The 8,116-nt window shown below is 35.7% G+C and overlaps 1 protein-coding gene across 2 annotated transcripts in view; it reads right to left on the bottom strand.

The window, feature by feature from the left end:
* Positions 1 to 5,633, bottom strand: part of LOC126747089 (uncharacterized) — a 35,869-nt gene extending 30,236 nt beyond the window's left edge. For both annotated transcript variants that reach the window (XM_050455582.1, XM_050455581.1), the window contains exon 1: positions 5,364 to 5,633. The gene's annotated coding sequence lies outside the window, so the exon portion shown is untranslated. The remainder of the gene's footprint in view (positions 1 to 5,363) is intronic.
* Between the last annotated feature and the right edge of the window lie 2,483 nt (positions 5,634 to 8,116).

Raw genomic sequence — 8,116 nt, forward strand, 5'->3', positions numbered from 1 at the left:
AATGCCAGCAGACGAAAATCCAAATTACCACCAACAAAGCAGAAAAACTGGAAGAAGGAAAATGGATGCCAATCGTACCTCGACCTCTTGCAGCTATCCAGACTTGTGGTTTAAATAAAGACAATATCCCAATAAATGGCACCTACATCGTAGAACTGGATTCTACTTGTGAACTTCGTATCGGAAACATTGTCATCAAAAATTTTAAGGTACCAGAAACCCATTACAAAAACATCGAACTACCTCAAATCAACCTATCACCGCCTAGCAATGAAGCTACACCAATTCTCTTCAATAATTTGGAATTAAGCTCACTGGACCTAAATGAAGCCAAACATCTTCATAAATCCATCGAGATTCAGCATCAAAGACTTGACCGGGCCCTGTACCAACCTGTATACTACCACAGAATCAGCATTTATACTGTATTACTTTATATTCTGCTAGTAGCAATAATTAGCTACTTTATGGTGCAGAAATTCCTGATGCCAAGAATATCTAAGAGAAGCCTACATCCAGACGAATATATGACGAAATCCTCACCTCACCACTCCTGTACCATCCGTAAGCTCGTTTCTTAGGAGGGAGGAGTTATGGAACATATAACCCCTTACTATAGTATATTTTATTGCTTAGTTTATAGAATATGATCTTTAGCATTGTTATCACTTTTACTTTAGCTAAGAAGTAATTTATATCGTTGTAACGTTCTTAAAATAACTTTTTTAAAAAAGCCTTTTCGTCTTTCAAATCTATAGCTCACACAAACACCTTGCGGGTCAATATTTCACATATCACACTAAAGAATCCGAGAGAAATTCTCAAAAAAAAAACCTCAATAATTAATTTGCCCTCGTATTTAATATGCAACTACTCTCGGATTGACCCTGGTAATATCCCAAAACCAAGGCAACACCCTTTTCTAAGAAATAACCCCCGGGTCACGTGATTGATTTTGTATTAATAAACAATCAGTCACGTGACGACCCCCTCCCATATTTTCCAAGATGGCCGCCGTGAGTGACGTACATACCGGGGGAACACAGGAAGTATTAAAAAAGAAGCTGGATTAATTATATTTGAGAACCTTGAACCATTTAAGGGTTGTTTCACTTAAATTACTGCTACAGGAAGGCTGGCATCGCTCCAATTTAGATTTATCGACTCGGCCTTATCAAACCCATCGCCTACGCGGCCTAATTTTAGGCAATTTTATATGCATACGAGGCTCTATAATAGTAAAATTGCTTTGTGTAAATATAAATTTATTATGCGTCTTTATGTGTGACATTTTTCCCGGACACCCTGTATTTTCCCTGGTAGGTATAGCGTGACGCGAAAAAACGCTTATTGTCGTGTAAAAATGTGATATATTATTAAATCATATTAAAAGTGAAAAACGATCCAAGCAAATGCAACAATAGACATGATACATTTTGCAAATAAGTTGTAGGATTTCAAATGAAATTAATTAAGAATTAAGCAAAGTAAAAGGTCGAAATATATAATAATTTCTCTTTCTAACGAGAACAGTATTGCACGCTTTATGGTCAATAAAAGAGCGCCGTGTATGTAATTGCATGTAAAATAGCTGAATTAATTATAAAAAGTAACAGTGGCCTATAGAATATAATTCGTTAAAAAAAACACGTATTTGTTGGGTGTCCTTTTTTTTAATAAAAACGAGTTTTCCATTTTTATTTTATTTAATTTTATATATCAACAGTACCGCCCTTTTGTGGGGGCTTCAGCATTGGGAAGAAATTAATGCAAATATTTTCTTAAGATCTAACTTAAGACTTTTAATATTGGAACTGAAAATACATTTTGCAAATCATAGGTATATTCATCGACTGAAGGAATATTGGACTTATAGGTTAGAAATCGCCCTTGCAGGTCTGTGTATATGACAAGTATAGTGATGAACAGTATTTAAACAATGGTCTTACAAAAATACACTATAATAATCTAATAGCAGAAATACTCGTAAAATCAGATGTAAATCCTTTAATTTTATAAACCCAGACATACTGGGTGCCCTGGAAACAGTTGTGTCAATATGACTGGAAAAATGATAGTGTAGACTCCACAAATATATGTAGATTTTGTGTTTTAACCTTTTATAAAAGTGTAATGACCAGCATCTTTGGGATAATAGATGAATTTTTCGAGTTTCAGGGTCACTGCCAGAAGATGGTCCCTTTAAAGTATAATTAAAAAAGGTTTTATTTAGTTTCTTAGTCAAGCATATGGAGTGGCATTTTGTAATATTTAGCATTCTATTCACACCTCTGGTCTAGTTTTTTTACTTTTAAGCAGTTCCATAAAACTTGATTCGTCATAGCGGAATTTCGAGACGATTTTTTATTGGAATGTTTAATTGAAGAAAAAAAAAATAATTATTTTTTTATTGAGTTAAGTGGTCCTTGTTTTCAAAATGTATTACGTAATTTTGATTGCTTTTATTATTTTCTTGCCTCTTGACTGCAATACAATTAATTTATATTTATCGAAAATTTTGCTATTTTTCTTAACGTAACAAAAATGTCAGGATTGTCTACTTCTTTGTCACAATCTAAAACTAGGACAAAACTATCCCTTCATTATCGTTCATAAATGCCGTTCATTAAAGGATGGTAATAACTTTTAATATTTTTTTTTCGACCATTTTTCTGCCTCAAATTATAATAATGTTTAAAGTTACCTTTCATAACTTTTTTTGCTACTTGTATTAAGTTATTGAGCTCAAAACGAATTATTTCGGTATTATTTGTACTTGATATTGATTTTTTTTAGATTCAGGATACATTACAGACTAAATACGAATGTAAAAAAAAAACGTGAAAAATATGCTGAAAAAATTTAAAGATGTCAAAAGCCATAATTTTTTGAAAATCCTGAAAATAACAGAAAATCAATGATATTAAAAACCGGAGACTTTTAGAACACAAGTACAAGTAAAATTACAGATCTAAGGCAATCTCTCTTAAATTCTTAACTAAATGTAACTTTCTATTATGTATTTGTAAAGATAACCTCTCAAAAAATTTAATTGTTTTGTTTCCCTAAACTTAGCACAACTGAAATTTGTCAGAGTGACCAACATCGAAAGGACACAATCACTCAAAATGGGGCCTTCTAGTAGTGGTCATTTACTTTTCATTGAATTGGCAGTCCTGGTATATTTATTAAGTTCGTGGTCAAGGGAGGTGTGTCAAAAAAAGAATTTGTAGATTATGGCGAAATTTATTTTTGTCAAGTCAACGATGGTGAAAAAGTGCATATGGCATTTCCAAGGGCCAAAAGGTAAAATCGTTGCCTTTTCAATAAATATGCAAAAAAAATTGCGTTTTAAACCATACAATTACTCATTTTATACAGGGTGTTTGGTAATGAATACAGCATAGTATAAACTTGTATGATTTGGCAACTTTTAGGGAATACCCTGTATATTTTTTAAGACTATTTATTAAAATAACTATATACAGGTTGTTTCGGAAGGAAAGGGAAAGATGGTCAGATGAAAATCCTCATGCCACGTTTGAACGACACTTTCAACATCGATTCAGTCTAATCTAATACAAGAGGACCAAACAACTGGTCGTTCAGCATTCCACACCACATGTTAACGTGTGGTGTGGATGAGCGTCTTACTGGAGAAGGATATTTACGCTTTTTGGAAGACCATTTAATACACATGTTGGATGATGTTCCGCTAATTGTTCAACGCCGATTTAAGTCGCCGAGTGCGTAATTTCTTAGACCATCGTTTTCCTGACCGTTGAATTGGCAGAGGAGGAGCTCAAGTTTGGCTTCCGAGGTCACTAGACTTAAATCCACTGGATTATTGCCTCTAGTGTACGAAACACCAGTAGATACCGTGAAAGTCTCCAGATAATCGTCTTGAGAGATACTTTTAGTTTATTAAGTATGCAAAGTTATTATTGTAAAGACTAAGTTTATTCGATTAAGGTAAATATATTCTTTCTTTAAGATGCGGATACCATATGACAAAATACGGAATCATTAAAGTGATCTAAAATTGATCTTGAATTAAGGACTTTAGTATTTAACAGTATTACTCAAGAGATTCAATATAAAGAACTTAAGTTCTTGGATTAATTATTATTTAGGTTTTAAGTAAAAATTTATTTAATTGCCCTAGAGAGTATGTTGTGCTTGATTTAAAACTCTAAATCTTTTATGTAAGTTTGCTATTTTTTAATTTGTGGACCAACAAGTTCTTGATTTAAGGAAGATTAAGTAGAATACAAAAATAATAAATATAATAGATATACATATCTCTAAATTTAAAAAATAAACTTGTCTTCTGGTTTTCTAATTGAAAGAAGTCGTCCATATTCTCAAAGAGACCCTGGTCTAAATAAATCAAAGGAGAACAACACAAAGTTTCGGTTTCAAAAATTCTTTAATTTGTTAGAATAGTGACACGTGTTTCGCTCCTAAGAGCATCATCAGACCTCAAGAAGGTTAAAAACACGCCCGACTGGGTCAAATATACACACTTGACTGATTGACACATCATTCACCAACAAAGGTGCCAAAATGGTATTTTCCACCTTGGGTTCATTATTTGATTCCTCAGTTACATGTAGTTTCCCTTGTGCGTCCTCTTCAAATGCAAAATCACTCAGGCTTTGGGATGTTATAGTAATTGTTGTTGTATCATGTATCTCCTAATAATATATTATTTATTATTTCCAAATGGAATATGCCTAAATTTAACACTTTGGGTCAAAAAAATTTAAAAACTAGCCTGACTACGTCTACGCGATCGTGCAATATCAAAGCCCACAGGATGCCTTAGTGCCGCCATTATTATCAAACAGTAATGTGATTTAACAGGATTGTTTACTTACCTCTGAATGTTTTTGTAATATTTTGATCCATGTCCCAAGTTTTCAACAGATCATACATTGCTAAGTTATTAAAAAAAACCCTTTCAACTGGTTTAGCACAATCACAATCAGGAAACACACTTTGCACAAGAACAACGCAACAAGAAGGTAGTGGATTAAGTGTACCTGGTCTCTTGTTTTAAAGATTCTGTGTCTTGGGGTAATATACTCGCGTTAATAATTTAATATATTCATATTATTGAATTAAAAACAGGCATTTTTGAAATAATGCTATTTCTTTATTTCTATAAAATATTTTAAGGAAATTAATTAATTTAAATAATGAGATGCAAGAAATTGTTTCGAGGAAAATGACTTATGTCAATTACCCACTTCATTAAATTAAAATCAAACATACAAAAGAACCTTTTTCCTAGTTTTAAGGAATTATTTTTATGTGTGTGTATATACATATTAAATTAATCTAATTATAACGTGCCTTACCTGTATTCGTAAGCGAGTTATTTCTGAATAGTCTGTTGGCCCCCACCAACACAAAACAGGCCCTAATTTAGCCTATACTCCCCCATGTCTAAAACTGGAAATCCCCCAAAGTAAAAAAAAAACACACAAAATCTAAATAAAGGTGCGCGTCCGTATTTTAAATATCGCGTTATACCCACCGAAAACCGACTGACGACGGGCAAAAACCGCGCGCGCCAAAGACCGCGATGGAAAGCGTGTGCGCCTCTCGAAATTGTTCAATCAGTAAAAGTAACAACAAACATCGGCATGTTATTGTCGCATGTGGTGGAGTTCTTTATTCACTTTTCATTAAAAGCGGGCCCGGCCGCAATATAAGCGGGAGTCCTCTCGCGCGGAACCCCGCACTTCCGTTTTGGGACCATAAAGCACCCATTTAGGTGCATTATCTTCGGGAGTTTACCAGATTTTTCCACGCTTGAAGAAACATTAATTCATAAGTTGAGAGGGTTTTTTTTTTGTTTAAGTCCGGATTTTAGCGTTTGATACAGCAGTAGACCATCTATAATCGCTTCTCTGAGCTACTATAACGTAATCGTGACGATCGCAGAACACAAATATGCGGGTTGAAAGACAGTTCTCTTTCCCATGTTGACTTTTAAGGTTTTAAGGTGAAACCCGATAATAATAATAATAATAGTAAACTCTTGACGTAGACTGGCAATAGTTCTGGAAACGTTGAACAACAATATTTTACCAGAACACCTACAGGAAGCTGGCAGTTTAGAACAGTTACACCTGCTGATCTACTGTGCAGCGACAGTTGTCACCAGAACTCTGGGTGTCAAGCCTAATGCTAAGCGTGGTAAAAACAATTTGGTATCAAGAGGACCACCACCATGGGCAAGAAGGTTGCAGACCAGGATCGACTCCATTCGGAAAGATATAGGGCAGCTCATCGCATTTATCGGAGGAGTGCGAACATCTAAGACACGAAAGAACGTAACAGCAATCATGAGTCGTTACCAGCATCATGCCCAATATAACCCAGAAAATCGAACAGCTGAAGAATGTTTGGATACACTGAAACAAAAATTATCGGTATATGCAGGACGGTTTAAAAGATATAAATCCAGCAATAGCAGAAAGCAGGACAACGCGCTTTTCGTACGCTCGGAGAAATCTTTTTATAGAAAACTTAAGTTTTCAACCAGTCCTTGCGAAAATAACTATCCAACCAGCGATGAAATTTCAACATTCTGGAGTTGTCAATTAACAACGACAACACCATGTAATAACCAGGCAAGTTGGATGGATCAAGAGCGACAAAAGTCTCAACTTTTCGAGCAAATGCATCATCAGCCATTTACCGTTGAAGAGGTCTCCACTATAATTAAAGGCCTTCACAACTGGAAAGCCCCTGGTCCAGACCACGTACATAATTATTGGATCAAAAAGCTGTGGTCAACCCACAAACAACTGACCTCACTAATAAATGATCTGCTGATGGAACCGAACAAACTTCCAACGTTCCTCACTCAGGGATCAACTTTTCTGCTATCAAAAGATCCACAGAACACACAAGATCCAGCGAAATATCGGCCAATAACATGTTTACCAACACTGTATAAGCTGATAACCGCGTGTCTTACAGAGTGCATATACCAACATTGCGAGGACAACAACATTATTGCTGTTCAACAGAAGGGATGTGCTAGGGGAGACATGGGCTGTAAGGAGCAATTGACCATCGACTCCGTAATTTGCAACCAGGCCTATAAGTAATAAGAGAAATCTCTACACCGCCTATGTCGATTACAAGAAGGCCTTCGATTCTATCCCACATAAATGGCTTATTGATGTCCTTAGGATATATAAAATAAATGAACGCCTTGTGACTCTACTGGAGAGCACAATAGCGATATGGAGAACAACTATGCATCTACAACTTCCTACTGGAGAGAGTATTGAGACAAACACAATACCGATCCGTAAGGGTATATTCCAGGGCGACTCTCTGAGTCCACTTTGGTTCTGTCTAGCCATGAATCCTCTATCATCTCGACTCAATTCCACCTCTTACGGCTTTGCTATTAAGAATGGGTTATGGGCACCTTTCCCGCTTGCCTAAAATCTGCTAAGGTTATCCCAATTCATAAGACGGGCAGCCTCGCTGAACCATCAAACTTTAGACCAATATCCCTTCTGTCCACACTTTCAAAGATTATTGAAAAATTGGTTAAAAAACGTGTGATGTCTTATTTAAAATCAAAGATTATTCTTAGTGGTTCTCAGTTTGGCTTTCAAGAAAATAAAAACACAAATGACGCAATGTTTAACTTTATGAGTGATGTCTACTGTCAGATTAACGGTGTTGGAGTTTTCGCTGCTGTGTTTTGTGACTTGTCGATAGCCTTCGACTGCGTCAGTCACGAGGTTCTGCTGCGGAAGCTCTTCCACTATGGTTTTAGGGGCTTGGCGGCGAGTTGATTTTGTTCATATCTAAAGGGTCGTCGTCAGAGAGTGTGTGTGAGGTCGGAGTATTCTGAATATCAATCTGTTGCCTGGGGAGTACCTCAGGGGTCGGTACTGGGACCAATACTTTTTCTCCTATATATTAATGACCTCATCCGACTTAATATCCAGGGAAAATTCACGTTCTTTGCTCTTTCTCTGTCATGGGTATGATACCGACTCTTTGAGAATAGCCATGTTGGCTGATCTTCAACTTATATATGAGTGGTTCAGGGCAAATTTACTATCATTAAATCCAG

This window comes from Anthonomus grandis, chromosome 18 (assembly GCF_022605725.1).
Source record: "Anthonomus grandis grandis chromosome 18, icAntGran1.3, whole genome shotgun sequence".
In the NCBI taxonomy this organism is placed as follows: Eukaryota; Metazoa; Arthropoda; class Insecta; order Coleoptera; family Curculionidae; genus Anthonomus; species Anthonomus grandis.